This window comes from Anomaloglossus baeobatrachus, chromosome 12, assembly GCF_048569485.1.
Source record: "Anomaloglossus baeobatrachus isolate aAnoBae1 chromosome 12, aAnoBae1.hap1, whole genome shotgun sequence".
Lineage (NCBI taxonomy): Eukaryota > Metazoa > Chordata > Amphibia > Anura > Aromobatidae > Anomaloglossus > Anomaloglossus baeobatrachus.
The window spans coordinates 123,398,148-123,424,765 of NC_134364.1; positions in this window are offsets into that span (position 1 = coordinate 123,398,148).

The window sequence follows — 26,618 nt, forward strand, 5'->3', positions numbered from 1 at the left end:
ATTTACTGCGTGTTAGGTTATAACCAAAAAGTGGCTCCAGAGTCTTTGAAGTCAAAACATAGAGACTGTGCACTTTAGAAGTCTTTTCTCCTATAAATTATACTTGGAACCTTCAATAGGTCTCAAAAATCTGCAAAACAACATTGTCCAAGCTTTATAACACACTAGCTGTAGTACCAGGCATTGCCTGGGATAGTAACAAAGTCTCCCATTCTCTACTACTCTGCCTCTCCCCCACTCTGGTTTTCTTCCACTCTCCTACTCTCTCTCTCCCACTGTTATGGGGAAACCGGCAGATTAGGACCAGGGGATATATATCCCAATTGCCAGTCGGGGCCCACCGTGCTCCAGATGGTAATGGAGCTGCTGGCACCCTGTGGGTTAGGCGGAGACTATAGAGCTGGATGGCTCTGAGATAACCCAGGGAACCGGTCACGTGTGTAGTGACACGTCAGACCGAACGACAACACAGTTAGCGTGTCGGTGGAATTGGCGCAACCCCGGCCACGTGTGCAGGGAACACGTCAGACCGGATGGTGACCAGGTAGCGTTGACTGAGAAGACCGCTGCGACAGCGCCCTGTCGGCCACATGTGTCAGACACGACAGGCCGAGCGGTCTTTCGATTAGGGTTTCTAGTCACTACTCGAACGGTCACGTGTGTAGAGGACACGTCAGGCCAGGGATCACACCAGTAGCGTAAACTGGGAAGCCAAGGAGGATAATAGGTTCACACACCCAATCCTGGAACACCCTGTTAACTCCACAGGTGTCCTGGGGTATGCTGTCTGTGCGCGTAGGAGGCACAACCGGACAGGTGGCGCAACAGGTGCGTTGTCCGTGTGCATAGAGGGCACTCTCGGACAGGTGACGCAGCAGGTATACTGTCCGTGTGCGTAAGAGGCACAACTGGACAGGTGACGTAGCAGCCGCAGCCCAGTTAACGCCACTGGACTGCTATAGCACAACAAGAATGGTAGCAAGGAAGCACGGCGCCTGACCCTCATGTGCTGAGCCACGAATCTTGGCGTGACAGGCACAGTTCGCCTAGCCCTACCTACCGCTTCCAACAAGGCTTATGCCACCATGAATTCTAAGTGAATATGAGTGAAGACTGCGCACCTCCATGTTGTCTCCAGCCCCTTTTATAACCTAGATCCGCCCAAAACCCAGAGTGGAAGCACCAAGGTCCAATAGTAGAGTGCCATATCATCAGCGACGTCACCAGCGGCCTATCCGGAATCGCCACGTCAATGATGACCTCATGGCAGCCACACCCCAAACACTTCACAAGTCATCGTCTGACGACCAATGGTGAGGTGCCAGATCATAGGGGCGGGCCTCTGCGAGCCAGTCCGGAGTGGCCACACCATCAGGACACCTGACACCCTCTGCTCTATCAGGGCCTGCCACCTCACAGACATGCTCAGTGGGGTCTTTACTGGACCTAGCCTCTGATGCACTAAGTGCCTGAGCATGCTCAGTAGCCTGAACAACAGACTATCTGCCTGAGCATGCTCAGTAAGCACATCCCGGAACTTAGACACAGCACGAAGTCCAAGTACCTGTGCAAAGAGACTGTTAGGATTAATTGTGGGAGCATGCTCAGTAGCCTGAACTGAGGACTTAGTCTCAGACATAACACAATCAGGCTGAGCATGCTCAGTAGGCAAAATACCGGGCTTAGACTCTGGCTGGCGTAAATCGGCGAACGCATGCGCACTAGCCGCCTCTCCACACTTAGACGTGATGGAAGGAGCAGCCAACTGGACGACCCGAGGCACGGCCAAGAACGGCAGCCGGTGCCTGGGCGCAACAGGAACCGCAGCAGGCTGCTTGCGGCTATGGCGGCGCCAGTTCGTAACAGTACCCCCCCTCTAGCGGCCCTCCCACTTGAATGGTCTATAATCGCCAAAGATATCACTGAGCGACGGGCGGAAGATGGAGACATGCAGTGGGAGCTACAAGACTCACTCCACCGCGTAATCACCCCAGACAACCAGTCGATATTTGGGGAATGCCGCTTCAACCAAGGAATACCCAGCAGAATATCATCTGCACCCTTAGGGAGAACCAGAAATGAAATGGTATCCCTATGCCCAGATGACATGGCAAGGGTAATGGGCACTGTCCGCTGGTGAATTACCTTGGGCAACAAGGACCCATCCACCACACAGACTCTCACTGGCCTTGGCATTTGCACCAGCGGGATGGCATGCCGCCGGGCAAAAGAGGAAGAGATTAAATTATCCCCAGCATCTGTGTCCACACTTGCCCTTGTGGACCATGTTGTCCCTTTAAAGGAAATAGACACAGGAAACGTCATCCTAATGGATGACGCTGAGTCCAGTCTACCTTTGGGCAACGGTTGGCATAATGACCATACTGCCCACAAGCAAAACTGGAAATGCCCTTGCGACTCGATGACCTAACAGCACAAACCCTAGAGATGTCCATAGGGACAGAGACATCCTCTAAGGGAGGTGCAGTAGAAGATACAACCACAGTGGCTGAATGACCCTCTAACCTGCACTCCAGCTGACGTTCGGAGGTCCGTAGGTCAATGCGGGTAGCCAGAGTCATGAGGCCCTCAAGGGTAGTTGGTAGCTAATGCGTCCTTCACGTGCGAGGCTAATCCCCTCCAGAACATTGGAATGAGAGTCCTCTCTGGCCACCACAGTTCTGCAGCAAGTGTCCTGAAAGTCACAGCATATTGACTCGAGAAGGTACGCCCCTGCTCCAAAGTTAGTAGCTGTAGGGCCGAGTCGTGAGTGACCTGAGGCCCCAGGAACACTTGCCTCAAAGACTCCAAAAACTCCTCAGAGTCCTGAACTACGGGGTCATTCCTCTCCCACAATGGTGTAGCCCACTCCAGTGCTCTATCAGAGAGCAAGGAGATGATAAACTCCACCTTCGACCTCTCTGTAGGAAACCGTGCAGCCAGCAACTTCAGATGGACTGAGCACTGGTTTACGAATCCCCTACATGCCTTTCTGTCCCCTGAAAACTTGTTGGGCAGCAAGAGGTGAGGGAGGGTTGGAGTAGGCTTGGTGACTGACACCATTGCAGCCGCTTGAGCCACCACATCATCCATATCAGCAGCAAGAGCAGACTGCTCCAGAGACCTAACTCTCGCCTCAAGCTGCGGTATGAACTGACGTAGCTGCTCCATCTCCGCCATGCCAGCCAGACCCTGGCACAGTCTTACTGTTTCGAGAGAACCGGCAGATTAGGACCAGGGGGTATATATCCCAATCGCCAGTCGGGGCCCACCGTGCTCCAGATGGTAATGGAGCTGCTGGCACCCTGTGGGTTAGGCGGAGACTATAGAGCTGGATGGCTCTTAGATAACCCAGGGAACAGGTCACGTGTGTAGTGACACGTCAGACCGGATGATAACCCAGTTAGCGTGTTGGAGAAATTGGCGCAACCCCGGCCACGTGTGCAGGGAACACGTCAGACCGGATGGTGACCAGGTAACATTGACCAAGAAGACCGCTGCGACAGCGCCCTGTCGGCCACATGTGTCGGACACGACAGGCCGAGTGGTCATTCGATTAGCATTTCTGGTCACTACTCGAATAGCCACGTGTGTAGAGGACACGTCAGGCCAAGGGATCATACCAGTAGCGTAGACTGGCAAGCCAAGGAGGATAATAGGTTCACACACCCAATCCTGGCGCACCCTGTTAACTCCACAGGGGTCCTGGGGTATGCTGTCTGTGTGCGTAGGAGGTACAACCGGATAGGTGGTGCAACAGGTGCGTTGTCCGTGTGCGTAGAGGGCACTCTCGGACAGGTGACGCAGCAGGTATGCTGTCCGTGTGCATAGGAGGCACAACTGGACAGGTGACGCAGCAGCCTTAGCCCAGTTAACGCCACTGGACTGCTATAGCACAACAGGAATGGTAGCAAGGAAGCACGGCGCCTGACCCTCATGTGCTGAGCCACGAATCTTGGCGTGACAGGCACCGTTCGCCTAGCCCTACCTACCGCTTCCAACAAGGCTTATGCCACCATGAATTCTAAGTGAATATGAGTGAAGACTGCGCACCTCCATGTTGTCTCCAGCCCCTTTTATAACCTAGATCCGCCCAAAACCCAGAGTGGAAGCACCAAGGTCCAATAGTAGAGTGCCATATCATCAGCGACGTCACCAGCGGCCTATCCGGAACCACCACTTCAATGATGTCCTCATGGCAGCCACGCCCCAAACACTTCAGCAGTCATCGTCTGACAACCAATGGTGAGGTGCCAGATCATAGGGGCGGGCCTCTGCGAGCCAGTCCGGAGTGGCCAAATCATCAGGACACCTGACACCCTCTGCTCTATCAGGGCCTGCCACCTCACGGACATGCTCAGTGAGGTCTTTACCGGACCTAGCCTCTGATGCACTAAGTGCCTGAGCATGCTCAGTAGCCTGAACAACACTCAGAAATCAGACTATCTGCCTGAGCATGCTCAGTAGGCACATCCCAGAACTTAGGCACAGCACGAAGTCCAAGTACCTGTGCAAAGAGGCTGTTAGGATTAATTGTGGGAGCATGCTCAGTAGCCTGAACTGAGGGCTTAGTCTCAGAAGTGACACAATCAGGCTGAGCATGCTCAGTAGGCAAAATACCGGGCTTAGACTCTGGCTGGGGTAAATCGGCGCGCGCATGCGCACTAGCCGCCTCGCCACACTTAGACGTGGTGGAAGGAGCAGCCAACTGGACAACCCGAGGCACGGCCAAGAATGGCAGCTGGCGCCTGGGCGCAACAGGAACCGCAGCAAGCTGCTTGCGGCTATGGCAGCGCCGGTTTGTAACACTCACTCTGCCTTTCTCACACTCTCCCTCTCTGGCTTTCTTCTACTCTCTCTCCCACTCTCTCTCTCTCTGGCTTTCTTCTACTCTCCGTCCCACTCTTTCTCTCTCCCACTCTGCCTTTCTCCCACTCTCCTACTCCCTATCCTACTCTCTCTCTTCCACTCTGCCTTACTCCCACTCTCTCTCTCTCTCCCACTTTGGCTTTCTCCCACTCTCTGTTTCCCACTCTCTCTCCCACTCTGCCTTTCTCCTACTCTCTCTCTCCCACTCTCTCCCACACTCTCTCTCTCCCACTCTGGCTTTCTCTTACGCTCTCTCCCACTCTCCCTCTCTCCCACTCTGGCTTTCTCCTACTCTCTCTGCCACTCTCTTTCTCTCCCACTCTGCCTTTCTCCCACTCTCCTACTCCTTCTCCTACTCTCTCTCTCCCACTCTGACTTTCTCCCACTCACTCTCTCTCTCTCACTCTCTACCCCACTCTCTCTCTCTGGCTTTCTCCCACTCTCTCTCTCCCACTCTCTCCCCCACTCTGGCTTTCTCCTACTTTCTCTCCTACTCTCTCTCTCTCCCACTCTGCCTTTCTCCCACTCTCCCTCTCTCCCACTCTCCCTCTCTCCCACTCTGCCTTTCTCCCACTCTTTCTCCCACTCTCCCTCTCTCCTACTCTCTTTCCCACTCTCCCTCTCCCACCAAAATCATAAAAAAATATTTAAAAGAACTGAAGTCCTCAGTGGTTGATACCTTTTAATGGCTAACTGAAAAAATGATAATAATAGCAACTTTCCAGACTCCTCAGGTCTCTTCATCAGGCATGGTATAACACAAAATCTGGAGAGTCACATATTTATACACAACAAGACATAATAAGTGACTCTTCAAATTTTGTGTTATATTCAGTCTGATGAAGAGACCTGAGTAGTCTCGAAACCTGCTATGTATTACCATCTTTTTAGTTACCTATTAAGCTGCTTTCACACTTGCGTTGTTTTGCATCAGTCACAATCCATCACCTTGAGAATAAAAATATTTTGCAGGATTATGTTTTTTCCCCATAGACTTGTATGGACGACGGATTGCGACTGATGGCCTTCCGTTGCATCCGCCGCGTGACAGATCAGTCGTGGAACGACTGATCGTCGGGCAGCAGGAACGCAGCATGTAACGTTTTTTGAGCAGCGGAATCCTTTTGTTTTCACTGTGCATGCTCAGCTCTTGTGTTTAATCACTGAAATCAATGTCTCTCTCTCTCGGCGGCTGAACGATCAGTTGATTGGCTGGCGGCGCCTACTGTGAACAATCAGCTGATCGCCCGGCGGCCGGCCAGCTATTGTGAACGATCAGCTGATCGCCAAGCGGCCAGTCAGCTATTGTGAACGATCAAGCTGATCGTCCGGCGGTCGGCTGGCTATTGTGAACAATCAGCTGATCGCCCGGCGGCCAGTCGGCTATTGTGAACGATCAGCTGATCATCCGGCGGTCGGATGGCTATTGTGAACGATCAGCTGATCGCCCGGCGGCCAGCTGGCTATTGTGAAGGATCAGCTGATCGCCCGGCGGACGGCTGGCTATTGTGAAGGATCAGCTGATTGCCCGGCGGCCAGCTGGCTATTGTGAAGGATCAGCTGATCGCCCGGCGGCCGGCTGGCTATTTTGAATGATCAGCTGATCGCCCGGCGGCCGGCTGGCTATTGTGAACAATCAGCTGATCGCCCGGCGGCCGGCTGGCTATTGTGAACGATCAGCTGATCGCCCGGCGGCCGGCTGGCTATTGTGAATGATCAGCTGATCGCCCGGCGGCTGGCTGGCTATTGTGAACGATCAGCTGATCGCCCGGCGTCTGGCTGGCTATTATGAATGATCAGCTGATCGCCCGGCAGCCGGCTGGCTATTGTGAACGATCAGCTGATCGCCCGGTGGCCGGCTGGCTATTGTGAACGAACAGCTGATCGCCTGGCGGCTGGCTGGCTATTGTGAATGATCAGCTGATCCCCCGCCGGCCGGCTGGCTATTGTGAACGATCAGCTGATCCCCCGCCGGCCGGATGGCTATTGTGAACGATCAGCTGATCGTCCGGCATCCGGCTGGCTATTGTGAACGATCAGCTGATCCCCCGCCTGCCGGCTGGCTATTGTGAACGATCAGCTGATCGCCTGGCGGCCGGCTGCCGGGTGATCAGCTGATTGTTCACAATAGCCGGCCACTTGTAAAACAGTAAAAAAAAAACAACAGATCGTTTTTTTGCAGCATCAGTCACACAACGGATTGTAGCTGATGCAAAACAATGCAAATGTGAAATCAGCCTTAAAAGGTATCTACCACTGAGGACTCTCAGGTCTTTTAAACAATTTATTTTATTTGTACTGGCTAACACGGTACAAAGATATATTTTACCTGTACCAAAATCATATTAACTGACAAATAAGCTTCTTATTTTAAGAATGTCCTCTGTTGCCTATAGCAACCAATCACAGTTCCTATTAATGACCTGTAGCAAAATAGAAGCTATAGGCCACCTGATAAATATCCAGCCTGTCAAAAGAGCCAAAATATTACCTCACACATACAAACAGTAAGTAAGAGTGGTTTTTTTGGGTGAATTGACAAATAACTGTAAAACACGGGGTTAAAAGGTCCCCTTAAAACATAGTCTATGATGTTCCCTGAGTCACATGGGGTGTCTGTGCAAAATTTTGTGATTGTAAATGCGATGGTGCAGATTACTTTAGCGGACATACACACATACACACACACATACACTCAGCTTTATATACTAGACTAGCTGTAGCACCCGGCGTTGCCCGGGATAGTAACTGTCTCTCTGTTTCTCTCCCAGTCTCTGTTTGTCTCCCTCTCTTGTTTCTCTAGCTCTCTGTCTGACTCCATCTCTTTGTCTGTCTGTCTCATTCCCGGTCTGTCTCTCTATCTCTTTCCCTGTCTGTCTCTGTCTGTCTTTTTTCCCTGTCTGTCTCTTTCCCTGTCTGTCTCTTTCCCTGTGTCTGTCTCTTTCTCTGTGTCTGTCTCTTTCCCTGTGTCTGTCTCTTTCCCTGTGTCTGTCTCTTTCTTTGTGTCTGTCTCTTTCTCTGTGTCTGTATCTGTTGTTTCTTTATCTCTGTTACTTTGTCTCTTTCCCTGTCTGTCTCTTTCCGTCTCTTTCTCTATCTTTCTCTGTCTGTCTGTCTCTTTCCCTGTCTGTCTGTCTCTTACACTGTCTGCATTGTGACACGCCAACATTCCATTCAAGGGCGTGGCTGTGCATTTTTCTGAAGTTCTGGCTGCATTGTGGCTCCCAGTTCCACTGACTTTAATGTAGGCAGGTTTTTTTGGCGAATAACTGTAAACCGTAAGGTTAAATTTCCCCTCAAAACATAGTCTACGACGTTCCCTGGGTCACATGAGGAGTCTGTGCAAAATTTCGTGATTGTAAATGCGACGGTGCGAATTCCTTTAGCGGACATACACACACACACACACATACACACACACATACACTCAGCTTTATATACTAGATATGTAAAACAAATATATCTATAACTTAACACACGTTCCTGTAACTTAAGTTAATCGACAGCTTTATTTTAATTTACATTGTAGGACCTCAACTCCATATAGTGGCCCTATACTCAGTTTATCTGGAATAGTTGGTCCTCTGGGGCAGTACGGTGGCTCAGTGGTTAGCACTATAGCTTTGCAGAGCAGTAGCCTTGGTTAACTTTGCAGTGAATGGCTATTTCTCTCTTTTTAGCATATATACCAGAAGAACAGACCGGGTTTACATTAATATCCCATATCAGATATTTCTGCACAAGTAATTTCCCCTATGATAGCCATATTTCGCCCGGTATGCACGATCAGCGTTTTGTGCTCTTATTCCTCCTTTGCCTTCCTGTCCTAATTGGCTGCACATTTCAGGCTGAACTCAATTAAAACACTTTTATTACCAAATGATTTGTAATATAAGAGTTCCTGTCGGGAGCAATTTCTATGTGTTCCATTATAATGGCAGCTGAATGTACGGAGGGAATAGGCTTTAAACATCAGTTTGCAAGTCACCGCCAAGAGATTGCTGCCCAAACCCAACATCTTATGACTAGAGACACTATATTTGTAGCAATGATATGCCAATGAGAGAAAACAAACGGTGCTTTTGTGCTTGTTGACATATACCAAGTCTTTGAAGAATATTTCTAAAATAATCAGAACATCCACAATATGTTCTTTGGGTACACTCTATGGAACTAAGCGAAATTTTATGATTCAGGATCATGTTTCCAAGATTACAGAGCGTTTTGGGCCCCGATACATCAAGATCGGTAATTCTTTGCTGTTTTTAATGAGTGGGCAGGTTGGAAGGGGACACTCCTGATCCATGAAGAAGTGCAAATGTGACGCCCCTGACTCTATCAGGGTGTCACAGGAAACTGAACCCCTTACTCTTATGGTGCAGAACTCACCTTCCATGGTTCTGGGTTCCTACACACTGGTATTGCTTCCATCAGCACTCAAATCCTAACCACACCTCACACCACACCCATTCAGGCACACCAGTGGGTGGTCTAGCTGGAATAGAGCCACCCACATAGGGGTCAGGCAAACTGGTGGGAGGGAGGAAGTCAGTTGAGTAGTAACCCTCAGAGATTGAGGAGCTGAGAAAGTTGGAGCTCCCTGTGTGACCTTGGTTGGGTCGCAGACGGTGGTCTGGGACCAGAGGAGTCGGAGACCCGGTAGCAGGGTATTTGAAAAGGGTGTACTGACTTAGTTTTGGAGAACGGTCGGCACCGGAAAGTCCAGTAACCGGACCGGTACAGAGCACGGTGGGGCACAGGACCCTAGATCAGGGAGTAGCTTCACGCAACCTGATAATTCACCTGTGGAGGATAGTCTCTTTATGAACTTTCCCCAAGAGCTCAGAGATCAAAGGCACCAACACAACGAGGGGGATAGGGCTTTCCAGCTTTTGCGGCCTACAGAAATCCCAAGTGTCAGCCATCAAGAGCACAGCTCCACTATATCACTATAGGGAGCGGGACCCTTTAGCTTCAGGCCGAAGGGTCACTTAGGAAAATCTACAAAATTGTACATGGAGGCAGGCTCTGGACCACTACCATTACAAGTGGGAACGGACACCCGGACGAGCTCCCCCAAGTGGCAGCGGCACCTAGAGACTTGGTTTACTCCTGTGTCAGAGTCTACTTAATGATTGCACCGACGTCTACACAACCTGAGTGAGTACACTGCACAACCTGTGTCCTGCCTGCCTGCATAGCCTGCACAATGCTATTCACCTCCTATATCTCCAGAGTCTCGGGGTCTTCCCTTCCAGTGGAGGAATCACCATCTGGCTGCCCCACTCCATCTCCTCCGGGTACTCCCATCGGCAGCGGCACTACTCCCCTTACCGCAAACCACGGGTGGCGTCACGAACTCTCCCTTGTAAATAACCCCTCCTTTACATTTGAAGTGGCCGAAAGCCCCAGGGTCTGGAGACCCTCGAGCCACAGCGACCCCGGATCCGAGTAGGTCGACCGCTACAGGGGCAGCACACAAACCTACTAATGAATCTGAAACATCTGATGAGTGGTGGGTGTCTCCATGCACCATGCCAGAAGTCTTAGTGAGCTGTAGTACTACGCTCCTGCCATGCCCCAGATCCATCCATTCTACAGAGCTGGGAGAAACTGGAGTGAAGAAGGCAAAATCCGCAAAACGTTTTGTGCCAAAATTATGTGACTTGTCAAAAGCCAGAATTTTGGCAAAATTGCTTTAATGAGTTGGGTCTTTGGTGTTATCAAGTTGAGTTTTAAGGAGAACTATCTCCAAAGTCAGGATGGGTGTCACCATAATCTCTTGTTGGGTTTCACGAGACGGGAAGTTGAGGGGAGTTGTTAGGTTGCAGGAATCAATAGTGGTTGGTCCCTAGTGAGGCACAATAAAGACTTGATGACTGGAAACATTCACTGATAGTCACATTCTCATACTCAATTCATGTAATTTGGGTAGAATGACAACGCTTGGTTCCTTCTTAGTGGGGTACTATTAGGTGATTACTTACGTTCGATAATGTTGGCTAGAAAAGTTCATATATTAAATAGAAATTAACTATAAACAGTTTATTTGATAAGATTTGGCCAAAAGCATTACAGAGAGACCATGATATGAGAAGACCCTCGAATGAGGTCACTAATACAATATACAAAAGAAACATGAAAAAAATGGAAATGGGCTTCCAATCCATGCTTGGCAGCACGTGGCATTATCTAGTAGTATTATTTTTTTGATTTGCTAAGAGTTTGATTATCATAAATTGGGATTAAACAGATTATGGTAGATAGAGCATCTGGCTACCACTGACTAGTAGTGAAAGTAATTTGGAGAATAATGGACATTCTGTCACAAAAACGTAACCTGGACCATTTAAATTAGTACACTGGGTACAACAATAAAGACAAGATGGATGGAGGTAGTAACTGTCACGGATTTGTCACGGGTGACTGACAGTCCTGTGGTGTCCGGCAATAGAAGGTGACAGCATTTGGCTGCGCAAAATTCTCCCTTATTTTCTACTATTCCTGCGTTATTATTCAGTATAGTAGGTATTTCCTCTTCTGGGTTTTCATCTTTTTCCCTTTAGGACCCAGCGGAGCTCCTCTTTCCCTTCAGCTGCTGATTATCATATATATATATATATATATATATATATATATATATATATATATATTATATATATATATGTAAATATATAATATATATATTTATTTATTAGATATTTTCATTCCCTGGACTTGTGCTGGGGATATTATTCAGTTCATTTACAATCTCTGAAATGCAAGCAGGCAGCTTTCACTCATCAGTAGGATCGTTGCTGCACTTAGGCTATGTGCGCACAGTGCGTTTTTCGCGGCGTTTTTGCGCATTTTTCGGGTGCGTTTTTGGCCTCAAAACTGCAGGACTTTTATGAGTTTTCATTTTTGCTGTCCGCACACATCTGCTTTTTTTACCTGCGTTTTTGAGTTAAAAAAAAAAAATGGACATGTCAGTTCTTTCCTGCGTTTTTCTGTTTTCTGCGTTTTCCGCCCATGCAATGCATTTGAAAAACGCAGCAAAACGCAGAGATCAAAAACGCAGCAAAACGCAGCCAAAAACGCACCAAATCGCGGCAAAAACACATGCGTTTTTTGATGCGTTTTTTGGACGCAGATGCGTTTTTGTGCGTTTTAGCGGCCAAAAACGCACAAAAACGCAGCGTCAAAAAGACGCAGTGTGCGCATGTCGCGGGCGGAGGAGGGGACGCCGCGCTCTCCCACTGATGCTCGGGTCCGGCTGCCGCGGCTGCTGCGGCCTGCTGCTGCTCGGTGGCTCGAGCGATGAGCCGGATCCCGGGGACTCTAGCAGCGCTCCTCGCCCGTGAGTGAAAGGGGGTAGTTGGGTGTGGGGATTGTTTATTGTCCGTGACGCCACCCACGGTTGTGGTGATTTGTTGGCACCACCGCTGCTCTGTATGGGGGATCCCGGGAAGGATGGTATGGAGCAGCCAGTTGTTGTGTTGCCCCTCCGTGGGTAGGGGTTGGTGATCCCGGGGCCCAGTGATGAGATGGGAGATGCAGGGCTAGTGGGCGCAGGGACGCGGGGGCAGCGCTGTGCCTTGCGGCACTGTGGTACTCACTCAGCCTGAGACGTTGACACAGTTTTTCGGTAAACCACACGGCTGGAAAGACGGTTCCCACGGACGGCTGCACTTGCTCTCCCAGTAGGTAACGGTGATGTCCCTTTTACCTGCACCTAGTGTTTCTGTGTTGGTAGCGATGGGTTCCCACCGGTAACCCGCTCCCCGGCTTGGATATGGGCTGGAGGAGCCCTACTTTGCCCGCAGGCGCTGGCCCTGAGAAACTGGTGCCCTGGCGGTGGCGGTGTCTCTCCTCAATGGTTGGACTGTTGCTTTCAGTCGGGACTTGGTTGTTGGGGGATCGACGTCCCCTTCACTGACGGATTCGGCAAATTATGGCGACTCCTAGCCTTGCCGGGGTCCGAGAGGCCCCTGCCCTGGTGCTGACTGTCCTTCGTATACTGCTCCAGACCGCCGGGCCACTACCCGTCCGCGGTCCTTCCAGCAACCTCCGAGCAGTCCCCCTCCAGACGATCACCGCTGTTGCTGACCTTCCTGACACTGTCCTGCACTTAGCCGGACCAACTTCAGGTCTGTCTACGCTCACTTTTACTCTTTTCTTCTTTGCTCCACTACCACTTCACTTTCACTTAGCTCCTCTACCACTTCCTTCTACTTCACTCCCCTAAACTCTAACTAACTAACTGCTTGGTTCTTCCCGCCTCCAGGGCTCTGCACTCCTCGGTGGGCGGAGCCAACTGCCTGGCCCACCCCCTGGTGTGAACATCAGCCCCTGGAGGAAGGCAACAAGGATTTTGGTAGCTTTGATGTTCCTAACTGGGATGTAGGGTGTGGTGGTGTGATGACCTGTGACCCCTGGCTTGCCCAGGGCGTCACATTCCCCCTTAGCAAAATGCAGACCATCCGCGGGCTGCCCGTCCAACACCGGTTTTATTTTCTGTAAAAGTATAAAAGCAAACGGTAACATATTTATTATAACATCATCCCACAACGGGAGGCACATTTCTTAAACGTTACTAAACGGTTTTACTGGTACGGTTTCCGCTCTCTCCCACTCAAGCAACCTGGCCCTGATGCTGCCCCTAAAGCCCAGGCAGCACCCCTTGACCCAAGTCCAGCACAAGTTACCCGAGCGGGATCTGTCCTTCCCCTCCAGAGGGTAGCCACCGGTTCCTGTGGTGGCTGGGCCCCAGCCTGCTCTGCTGCGGGCCCTCCCTCCAACCTGCCTCTCCGGAGGCGGCAACTGCGGAAAACGGTACGGTAAAACAACTTATTTACAAGCCACTTAACGTTTGTGGTTGCCCTGCAAGTTCACGGGCTTGTCCATGGATAGTTCCCATGCTAACTTTTTAAACGGTCCCCACGGGGACAACGGTGCCGGCTCCGGCCGGTTCAATCACTGTTAATCAGGTTAAACTTCGGTTATTATTTTGCTTATCATTTTCAAAACTTTCAAACTTTTTAAACAACTCAGTGGTGGTCCCAACGGGGACTGCTGCAGCGGGCATCCGCTGCCCTTGAGGCGGCTACCACCGCAGGGGGTCGGCCCACTCTGGGACCGAGCGGTACATGGGGTTTTCTTCCCACTGGCAGTTCAACCCCGTACCACTAACAGCCGTTAGGAATGGCGGCGGAGGCGGCATGCTTGGGACCTCTTCCTCCATCAACGGCATTCTCTCCGGACCCCCGGCCGCGGTGCTGATGTCCGTCTCCCACTCAATCAGGGCCGGTTCTGGGGTTTGGGTGGACTGATCGCGACGCGGCACGGCTGCAGCGGCCCCTTGCTCACGGGTCCCCACTATGGCAACCATCCTTCGCATCTCTGCCTTCCAATCCATCAACTGCTGCAGGCTCTGCGCCCTCACCTTCACGCAGAATCGGCCCAACTCCCGCTCCAGCCACGCAGCGGTCCCGGCGGGGAGCTCACCCGGGCCGCAGTCCTCAAAAGCTACTCCGCCTCGTTTTCCCCAGAGCTTGGGTACTCCAGTGGTGGGTATTCCCGCACTCCAATTCGAGGACGCCGCCATCTCTCCATCTGCGTCCCCCTTAGCTTCTTTCCGGCCCCTCCTTTTTTGGGGGGGAGTTTTGGTCTTCGCGCCTCTGCTACTCGAGAAGACGCTCGAGCGGGAACTTTTCGCGCCAAAGATGGCGACTTCCGAAATTTTTTAGCCGGATACCTCCGGCGGTCACAAGGCGCACCTCTACCCAACGGCAGAGCGGTAAGATCCTGTTCGTGATGCCAAGTTGTCGCGGGTGGAGGAGAGGACGCCGCACTCTCCCACTGCTGCTCAGGTCCGGCTGCCGCGGCTGCTGCGGCCTGCTGCTGCTCGGTGGCTCGAGCGATGAGCCGGATCCCGGGGACTCTAGCGGGGCTCCTCGCCTGTGAGTGAAAGGGGGTAGTTGGGTGTGGGGATTGTTTATTGTCCGTGACGCCACCCACGGTTGTGGTGATTTGTTGGCACCACCGCTGCTCTGTATGGGGGATCCCGGGAAGGATGGTATGGAGCAGCCAGTTGTTGTGTTGCCCCTCCGTGGGTAGGGGTTGGTGATCCCGGGGCCCAGTGATGAGATGGGAGATGCAGGGCTGGTGGGCGCAGGAACGCGGGGGCAGCGCTGTGCCTTGCGGCACTGTGGTACTCACTGAGCCTGAGACGTTGACACAGTTTTTCGGTAAACCACACAGCTGGAAAAACGGTTCCCACGGACGGCTGCACTTGCTCTCCCAGTAGGTAACGGTGATGTCCCTTTTACCTGCACCTAGTGTTTCTGTGTTGGTAGCGATGGGTTCCCACCGGTAACCCGCTCCCCGGCTTGGATATGGGCCGGAGGAGCCCTACTTTGCCCGCAGGCGCTGGCCCTGAGAAACTGGTGCCCTGGCGGTGGCGGTGTCTCTCCTCAATGGTTGGACTGTTGCCTTCAGTCGGGACTTGGTTGTTGGGGGATCGACGTCCCCTTCACTGACGGATTCGGCAAATTATGGCGACTCCTAGCCTTGCCGGGGTCCGAGAGGCCCCTGCCCTGGTGCTGACTGTCCTTCGTATACTGCTCCAGACCGCCGGGCCACTACCCGTCCGCGGTCCTTCCAGCAACCTCCGAGCAGTCCCCCTCCAGACGATCACCGCTGTTGCTGACCTTGCTGACACTGTCCTGCACTTAGCCGGACCAACTTCAGGTCTGTCTACGCTCACTTTTACTATTTTCTTCTTTGCTCCACTACCACTTCACTTTCACTTAGCTCCTCTACCACTTCCTTCTACTTCACTCCCCTAAACTCTAACTAACTAACTGCTTGGTTCTTCCCGCCTCCAGGGCTGTGCACTCCTCGGTGGGCGGAGCCAACCACCTGGCCCACCCCCTGGTGTGAACATCAGCCCCTGGAGGAAGGCAACAAGGATTTTGGTAGCTTTGATGTTCCTAACTGGGATGTAGGGTGTGGTGGTGTGATAACCTGTGACCTCTGGCTTGCCCAGGGCGTCACACGCACATAGCCTTAGAGTCATCTAGAGATAAGCTGTTTATTGTTTCCCTTGTTTGTTATCCCTATGTGTCCTTTAGTGCCTAGTGGGTTGATAAAGAGCTCATGCCATTCGCTCCTTACCTAGGGCCCAGATCAGGGTCAGCCTAGGGTGAAATATTTGGCTCGGTGCATAGGTGGTGAGGGAAAGCAGGGCCCAGCGGTAGGCTTGGTCAAGTGTCACTATCCACCCCTTCTCTAGACACAGGGTTTCCCTTCCATTCCCTTTCATCATTTGCTTGGTACTTTACTGTGCCTAGCGTGACAGTAACATGGATTAGAAACCAATTGTTTATTTACAACATTTTACTTTTCTTATAGATATTTCAACAATACTAGGCTCCTCAAACCATTCATACCCTTTGTAGAGTCATTAAGGATTATTACAGTATTGCCAAGGAAATGGCTTTGAGAAAGATCCGAGTCCAACCATCTGAAGGGGCTCATAAACACCTCTGGTAAGTAAAAAAACAGCACTACAAGGGGCACAAGATAGATTAGAGCCATGAAAACGATCTTGCATTGGAGTCCTTAAGCATGTGACTATATAAATCCAGTCTGCCCAGATAGAACAGATTGCAATGAAAGACTTTGCAGTATTTCGGTGGCAGTAATTAATAAAGTTGAATGCTGAAGTCACCATGCCCAAATGTTCCACCTGTCATTGATTTTTAATAGGGATGATGGAATACCGCAAATATTTGGTAACGCCCATATTCGCCGAATAGGTTGCCGCTATTCGACTATTTGCGAATATTCGATGCACAATGTAAGTCTATGGGAAACCCGAATAGTTGCCGAATAGCAACTATTCGGGCTTCCCATAGACTTTAGGGTACTTTACACCCTGCGATCTCGCTAGTGAGATCGCAAGCGATCGTACCCGCGGCCGGCGGTTGTGTGACACGGGCAAATCGTTGCCCGTGGTGCACAACCTCGCTTACACCCATCACAAGGACTTATCTGCCTAGCGACGTCGCTCTGGCCGGCGATCTGACTTCTGTCTAAGGGGGCGGTTCATGCGGTGTCACAGCAACGTCACACGGCAGGCGTCCAATAGAAGCGGAGGGGCGGAGATGAGCGGGACCTAACATCCCGGCCACCTCCTTCCTTCCGCATTGCCGGTGGAGGCAGGTAAGGAAATGTTCCTTGCTCCTGCAGTGTCACACACACACAGCGATGTGTTGTGCCGCAGGAACGACGAACGACATCGCTAATAAGCAGAGAACGATATTTGGTTTCAGGACGACCTCTCCGCAGCTAATGGTTTTGACCGCTTTTGCGATAGTTTACGGTCGCTCGTACTTGTCACACACTGTGATATCGTTAATAACACCGGATGTGCGTCACAAACACTGTGACCCCGATGATAATTCACTAGTGATATCGTTGCGTGTAAAGCCCTCTTTACATTGTGCATCAAATATTTGCATAACGACGACCTATTCGTCAGATATTCGCAAAGCCGAATATTGCCAAATATTTGTGATATTCGATCATCCCTGATTTTTAACTGTTTTATGGCAAATTACTGCCGCACATGATTTCTCATCTGAAGATCAACAAGCAGCTTGATATGTCATGTGCAGTCTATCTGATTGACAGTCACTTTTAAAACCACAGCTGAGAAAGTGAACCTACAAAATAACTTGTGGCAAAAAAATACCTAAAATGATTTAAGGCGTGTCAGCGGAAATAGCGACTTCTAACACTTTTCAGCACAAATGAATCCTTCTGGAAAAAATGTCTGATTCCAGGAGCTCAAGTGTAAAATCTGTCCAAAAGATAATAAAAAAAATTAAATGCGTCCTATGGTGAACTCAAAACAACGCAACGTTCTACAAGAGATTACATCAAGGACAATTCCACTGTACCACATTTATATACAGTGGGGAAAAAGTCATTGTCAGCCCCCAATTGTGCAAGGTCTCCCCCTTATAAAGATGAGATTTGCCTGTAATTTACATCATAGGTGACCACAACTATGAGAGACAAAATGAGGAAACAAATCCAGAAAATTACCGCGTCTGATTTGGAAGATTTTATTTGCAAATTATGGTGGAAAATAAGTATTTAGTCATCTAAAAACACGCAAGATTTGTGGCTCTCACAGACCTGTAACTTCTTCTTTAAGAGGCTCCTCTGTCCTCCACTCATTACCTGTAGTAATGGCACCTGTTTGAACTTATCAGTATAAAAGACACCTGTCCACAGCCTCAACCAGTCACACTCCAAACTCCACTATGGTGAAGACCAAAAAGCTGTCGAAGAACACCAGAAACAAAACTGTAACCCTGCACCAGGCTGGGAAGACTGAATCTGCAATAGGCAAGCAGCTTGGTGTGATGAAATAATAACCAGGAAGAATAACCAGGCAAAAGGTACAGAGATGAAGAGTAACAGCCGTTTCACGCTGTCAGGCGCTTCATCCAGGCTCCATGACCCTAGATGAAGCATGTGACAGCTTTATACAACCGTCACTCTTTTTGTATGTACCTTTGGTCCTGTTACTTTATAAAGGACTATATAAAGCCATGGGGTGAGCGCAAGAGTTTTTTTTCTATTATTGCAATTTCAAATCATCTTGGATACATTAAGCAAAATGTGTGGCTGGAATAGAACCGGTTCAGAATTTCCGCAGTATAGATATTGCGCGGGCGGAGGGGCCGCACTCGCTACGCTCGGGTCCGGGGCTGCTGCTGCTCGGTGGCTCGAGCGGTGGCCCGGACCCGGGCACTCGAGCAGTGCTCCTCACCCACGAGTGAAAAAGGGGTTGTTTGTTTGGGGAGATAGTTCGTGACGCCACCCACGGGTCACCACCCATGGTCGTGGTGATAATGGGCACCACCGCTGCTGGTAACGGGGATCCCAGGAGCGATGGCAGGGAGCAGCTAGGATGTTGGTTCCCCCTCCGTGGGTAAGGGTTGGTGATCCCGGGGCCCGTTGGTGATAAGGGGAGGCAGGGTAGCTGGGGTGCAGGGTTGCAGGGGCAGCGCGGCGCGGTGCCGGATGGCACTGTTGTATTCACTCAGACACAGATTCACAGAGTCTCTGGTAAACCAAACAGCTGGATGGACGGGTCCCGCAGCCGGCTGCTGTGTCTTTGCGCTCCCCGGACAGGTTGATGGTGGCTGTCTTTCCCTGCACCTTTGTAGAATGTATTGACTCCGATGGTTTCCCAACGGTAGTCCGCTCCCCGGCGTGTATGTACCGAAGGAGCCCGTTTTGCCCGCAGGCGCTGACCCTTGGATCTCTATCCTATGGCGGTGGCTTTTTATCCTCACTGTGTGGACGGTTGCCTTCTGTCGGGTCTTGGGTATTAGGGAACCCCTGGGGTTCCGGTCACTCTCGGATTTGACCGTTGTCGGCAGCCCCTAGCCTGATCGGGGTCTGATGGCCCTGCCTTTGTGCTTGGTACAGATCTGCTCCCCGGCTCGGTACCGGCGGGCCACCGCCCGTCCCCGGTCCTAGGGTTCCGCTGACTTTTACCACCTCCTGCAGACGGCCACCACCATTTGCCGACCTTGCTGACAGTGCCTGGGCTCCTACCAAGACACTAACAGTTTCTGTCCTCTCCCTTTCGACTCCAAAACTGAACTAACTGCTTTTTCCCGCCTCCAGGCCTGTGAACTCCTCGGTGGGTGGGGCCAACTGCCTGGCTCCGCCCCACCTGGTGTGGACATCAGACCGTGGAGGAGGCAACAAGGATTTTGTTTGACTGTTGTTGCCTAACCAGGGGATGGGGTGTGTGTTGTTATGTCTGTGACTACCTGGCTAGTCCAGGACGTCACAATATACCCTCATGTGTCTCCTGTATTCTCATAGATTGATTGGGTTGATCCACTAATTTTATTGTAAAAACATTACCGGCACCCATCATGATCTAGTTTAGATTGATCTGTGGTCTTTAGTTACACAGGAGTAGGAGATGTCAGCATACCACCCTCAGCAAGACCGCTGCAACCTTTGATTGGCTGCAGTGGTCAATTGACCAGTAACGCATAATAGGCTAATGTGCTGCTTAAGTTACTTGACCGATGAAGTCGATCAACCAAGCCATCAGAGAACTTTTCATTTTGCCCAGGTAACCCCTTTGATTACCAGTTTTGTGCCTTAAACTTTTGATATATTGCGTTAATATCAAGCTACCAGTAGGAGCCACTGGGACTCAGGTTGAAAGAACTCCTGAGTGGAGTTAGACAGAAGAACTAGAGGTCACTAACACAAGAGCAAGGATAGTCGATCAGTCAGGGTCTATGCTGAGATGTCACGTCTGTACTGAGGAAAAAACAAGCAGTACAGAGCCAAGGTCGGATACCGGGAGAGCAACTAAGCACAAGGGATGGAGTGGAGGACACGACACAGGACCGGAGTCCGGAGAACAAGGTGGTACGGAGGTAAGGTCAGGCAGGAGGGACAGAGGTCAGGACGGGCAGGAGGGACGGAGGTCGGGACAGGCCGAAGAAACGGAGATCAGGTCAGATCGAGGGAACGGAGGTCAGGTCAGATTGAGGGAACGGAGGTCAGGTCAGATTGAGGGAACGGAGGTCAGGTCAGATTGAGGGGACGGAGGTCAGGTCAGATTGAGGGAACGGAGGTCAGGTCAGATTGAGGGAATGGAGGTCAGGTCAGATTGAGGGAACGGAGGTCAGGTCAGATTGAGGGAACGGAGATCAGGTCAGATCGAGGGAACGGAGGTCAGGTCAGATTGAGGGAACGGAGGTCAGGTCAGATTGAGGGGACGGAGGTCAGGTCAGATTGAGGGGACGGAGGTCAGGTCAGATTGAGGGAACGGAGGTCAGGTCAGATTGAGGGAACGGAGGTCAGGTCAGATTGAGGGAACAGAGGTCAGGTCAGATTGAGGGAACGGAGGTCAGGTCAGATTGAGGGAACGGAGGTCAGGTCAGATTGAGGGGATGGAGGTCAGGTCAGGTCAGATTGAGGGAACGGAGGTCAGGTCAGGTGGGGCAGGAGGGACGGCGGTTAGGTCGGTTACAAGGGACGGAGGTCAGGAAGAACAGTACCGGGTAGCAGGACAAGAACCAGAGAACTTCCATTTTTTTGTATGATTCTGTACTTGATAATAAAAGGAAAGTTAGAATTATTAAATATTTTTGTATATTTTGTGTCCTTGTTTTCCTTTGGTTGTAGATCTGTGTCCTAAGAATCCCTTTACTCAGGAATATAATAAATGACTTGTAAGCATTTTGTCCCCGTTTTTTTAATGGATGTTTTTCTCGGACCTCGGGAGACAATTTGTCCTTACACATGTGACTGCGATACTGTAAGCTAATTAATTATACAAGTAAACAATACTTACAGGAACAATGTATCTTAATGGCAATATTGGATTGGAATCTAGGATGTTTTTCTGAATCTTGCAGAATTTCTGCTAACAAGGAGGTAACAGGAATATGATGAGGCGTTCAGTAAAATCTTAGACCAAATTATAAGGTAGAATTAAAAGTAAAGTAATAGGAAGAGAGGAAAATATCTAAGACACCAAGGAGACTACACTGAAGAAGAGGTCTATGACTGGGGTAAAAGCTTGTTACAGCACTTCAGACGATGTAATGGATGAGGAAAGCCTACAAACAAAGCTCACGACTTTTGTGACGCAGAAACAAAACTTACTGAAGGTCTTGGTGTCCAAAAATGTAGTACAACTGTCACTATGTTACTTCAAAATGGCGAGGGACAGGGACTCCTATGCTGTCCCTTACAGTGGGGGATGCTAGGTTATCCCTCATCTCCAGATTACACCTAATGGTGGAGATGCCAGAGTCCCGTGTTTACTATACTCCAGAGAAATACTACCCTTATACCCCCAGGCAGAGATTTCTACACTGAGCACTTTTTTCATTTGTCTTGTACAATAACAGTCTTGGTGTGTATATATGTTTATAAATGAATACCACGCTGACATTCACCTGTGTATTGATCAAAATTTACATCTTTATGAATGAACTGCTGGTGTATACCAGGAATATGGCTGTATATGTATTATAAATTCCAACATTTTTCACAGGACACCATCTTGTTTATTGTATATAAAATTATAAAGAAGCACTTTGATAAAACTTTTTATTGTCTAAACCAGTCTAAATGTATAGTGTAATATAGTGTAACAATAATTTATTGACATCGTTGCTGGTCTCCAGCACCGTTCTTCTCCTCTTTTGGGCCACATGACTCCTTTTTTACTTGCCTGACCACACTGGGGTCTATGTGTGATTCAAAAGTTGCTTTTAGAATGTAAGTCTATGGAGCCTCGTTTTATTGCTCCATAGACTTAAATTGTAAAAGCAACTTCAAGGTCACACATAGACTACAGTGTAATCTGGCAAGTAGGTATAGAAGTCATGTGAGTGAGAAGAGGGCCTAAATTTGAAACCAGTGATGATAATAATAATAATTTTATTTATTTATATAGCGCTATTAATTCCGCAGCGCTTTACATACATTGGCAACACTGTCCCCATTGGGGCTCACAATCTAGAGTCCCTATCTGTATGTCTTTGGAGTGTGGGAGGAAACCGGAGTACCCGGAGGAAACCCACGCAAACACAGGGAGAACATACAAACTCCTTGCAGATGGTGTCCTTGGTGTGATTTGAACCCAGGACCCCAGCGCTGCAAGACTGCAGTGCTAACCAATGAGCCACCACAAGACTGCAGTGCTAGCCACTGAGCCACCACAAGACTGCAGTGCTAACTACTTAGCCACCACAAGACTGCAGTGCTAACCAATGAGCCACCACAAGACTGCGGTGATAACCACTGAGCCACCACAAGACTGCAGTGCTAACCACTGAGCCACCACAAGACTGCAGTGCTAACCAATGGGCCACCACAAGACTGCAGTGCTAACCACTGAGCCACCACAAGACTGAAGTGCTAACCACTGAGCCACCACAAGACTGCAGTGCTAACCACTGAGCCACCACAAGACTGCAGTGCTAACTACGTAGCCACCACAAGACTGCAGTGCTAACCACTGAGCCACCACAAGACTGCAGTGCTAACCACTGAGCCACCACAAGACTGCAGTGCTAACCACTGAGCCACCACAAAACTGCAGTACTAACTACTTAGCCACCACAAGACTGCAGTGCTAACCACTGAGCCACCACAAGACAGCAGTGCTAACTACGTAGCCACCACAAGACTGCAGTACTAACTACTTAGCCACCACAAGACTGCAGTGCTAACCACTGAGCCACCACAAGACTGCAGTGCTAACCACTGAGCCACCACAAAACTGCAGTACTAACTACTTAGCCACCACAAGACTGCAGTGCTAACCACTGAGACACCACAAGACTGCAGTGCTAACCACTGAGCCACCGTGCCACCCAAAGTGATGAAAGTGATCAGTGAGTAAATTCCTGCACGTACACTATACTGCCTATACATTTAGGTCTCATTCAAATGACTGTGTTTGTCCACGTACACAAAAAAATGGTTTGAGTGTCATTGGTGTTTGGTCAGTTTTTCAGTCCTTAGCATAGTCTTTCCCATATGGTAAAAAAAATGACAAGGTTTCTCCTACTCATCACAGACAGCACACAGATGCCATCATGACATCATAAGCTTTCATCATTTTCCATTTTGCTGTGCCAACGTTGCATTCCTCCTACCCACCATGTTGTTTTATTTCTTTATATTAAAGGGGATCTTTCACTTCCAAAACAAACCTTTTACCTGCATGTACTGTATGCACTCTGCTAATCAAATAATAAATAGCTACTTTTCCAGCTACAATGATGAATATGTTTAACATTCCAAAGGGAGAAGATTAAGTTATGTTCTCCTTATTCTCCCTTCCAGAACTGGCTTCCCGTCATTGGGGGTGCCAGAAGCTGTAATAGTCACAATGAGTGCGCTGTAATCGTTCCACCAGTATCTTCACATCTTTGCAGTGTAAGGGCTCATGCGCACGTCACTGCTGAATATTCTGCAGCGATTTGACAGCACATGTGCGCGTCAAATCGCTGCAGAAACATTGCATAATGGATGCAGTTTTTCTGTACAAAAAAAGCCAATTTCATGCGCTCTGGCTGCTGCCCCCACCATAGACAGAGCGGGCGCTGCATCCAGAAAGCATGGAATAATTGACATGCTCATTTTATGAACAGACGGATTTGAGTCAATATTTTAGCACCCAAATCACTGCGTTCATAAAAGCATCGTGCGCACGTGTCATGCACAATCTTCATAGACTGTGCAGGGGACGCAGGACACATGCATTTACACTGCAGTGCTATACGCAGCGTAAATGCATGGAATTACGCAACGTGCGCACGAGCCCTTAGATTTCCGAGCTGGTTATTGATTTTATCAGTGGAACCAAGTACAGAAATAGTGAATTTCCAAAAAGATGCTTGGGACACCCCTGGTAGGATCGAGCAGCATTCAGGGGCATGTCAGTGTTTTACTGAATGCACCCTGACTGCTGTGCCCGGGTAGTAAGGGGTTAAGTCCCCCTCTCATGTCCGATTCTCCCTCCTCCCCTTCCAAAGGGTTTGTCCAATGGGAATGTTCCCATAATCCCTTTCTTCCCCCCTATAAATATTCCCTCTTTTCCGGGATCCGGTCTCTCCTCACCTTGTGAGATCCGGACGGTGCTGTCATTAGCCTTCCCGGTGAGAGATGACCGATTTGCTCAATCAGGCTGTCAGGGACAGACTCAGGAGGGAGGGAGACGCGTGGCTTGCTGCTATATTGGGTGAGCAGCGTTCCCCTCCCCCTGAGGCTCAACCGCAGGCTCCGGTCGGCGGGCGGCCTGCCCGCACAATCCGCCCTCCGGAGCGTCTCAGCCCTGCATGTAGCTCCCCACTGCGCATGCGCGCGGGGCGCGCGCGCGCCCGGCGTGCACGCGTTCCTCGTGCACGGCGGGGCGCGCGCGAATCGCCCTGTGGCGTCCCCACACCCGCCCCCAGCAGTGAACGCGGCGGCCGCAAGCCTATCATCACCCTCAGGCAAAGCGGCGGCGCTTGGTTTAATAAATAACGTCCATGAGCGCCAAAACCCACCTGCTACAACTGCCCTGCTGCACCAGCTCACCCCTCCTCCCTGCATAGCGCCCGCACCTTATAGGATGGGAGGTAATCAGAGCCGCAGCTCCTCATCGGCTGAGGAGCCTGCTGATAGTCTGCAGCCCCCACCATCTACTGTGTTCCCTTCTCTGTCACACTGCACTACTTCAGAAGTGTGCAGGGTGGGGGCTGCTGCTTTCTCCAACATCATACCTTCCCAAATGTCAATACAGTCCATGGACCCGGGGGGGGGAATGGCTTTGCCACCTGCCGCAGCTGCAGTGATGGCCTTACCTCCTGCGGCTACTGCGGTGATGGCTTTGCCTCCTGCGGCGGCCGTAGTGACGGCTGTGCCTCCTGCAGCCCCTGGAATGATGGCCTTGCCTTTTGCAGCTCAGGTGGGTATGGCTTTGCCTCCTGTGGATCCGCAGGTGCTGCCATTCCAAACGGCTGTGCCTCCGGCGATGGCATTGCCAGCCGCAGTACAACCGGTGATGGCTGTGCCCCCTGAGCTTCAGATCTTACCACGGGTTCTCCCTGTTCAGGATGCAGCGGCTGCTGGAAGCACGGCCCACGGTAGGCGACGCCGCGGGCGCGGAAACCGCTCCGCTGCCTCCGACTCCTCCTCACGTTCTCGCAGCCCATATAGACGCAGGCGGTACAGTAGGGACCGCAGTCGCCGCTCAGCTTATTCTGAGCGGCGGTCACGTTCATCGCGGAGAAGCCGTAGGTCTCGCTCATCAAGATGGCGTTCGCCATCAACCACGGCTGAGTCATCCGGCGACTCCATTACTTCCAGCAGGCGCTCTCGTCGCACATCACGCCGCCGGAGAGATGCCGAACCCTATTTGGTTCAACCACAGGCTGCCGACTTGGTAACGGCTCCGCATGTATCGGTGAATCCCACAGATGCTCCAGCGGTCGGTGAGTACAACTATTCTGGGGCTTGGGGAGGTGATAATACAGCTATGTCTTTAAAAGCGCTGTTAGCTCATTTAAATACCCCGGGTAATAAAATACTGGTTAACCCCCTATTACTTGGAAATCAGCCCGGGAAGAGATTTCAGCCTCCTCCTCGGGCTGATATACATAAGGACACGTTCTTTTGTGGTATGTCCCCTTTGGGCTCTCACCTTGACCCAGAGACGGTCAACAAAATATGGGCTAATGATTACATAGACATTTGGTCGCTGGTTTCCACTGACCAATTTACGGTTGACAAAGAGAGGCGTTCCGCCGAACGTCCTTTTGACAAAAAACCCAGGGTCGCTAAAACTATCAATAACTGGCTGCAGGCCTTTTTTGTATTGGGAGGTGTTATGGGTCAGAAGCACCCCGAACGCTGTTCGGAACTTTTTATATATGTTGATTCCATTTATAATGCATACAAAGCGCACGGCGGATCTGCGTGGTGGCGTTATGATGAGGATTTCAGGCGTCGTTTGGCCCTACAACCTCACTTGGGGTGGGGGGTTAAAGCTACTGATTCCTGGTTGCGCCTCATGATGACTCCTAAAGCCCCCTTTCATTCCGCGGCCCCTGGCAACTCCGCCGGTTCCAGTTCAGTGGCCGTCCGTAGAGCCTGCACATGTTGGCAATTCAACGAAGGGCACTGCCGATTCTTTGGTCTCTGCAGGT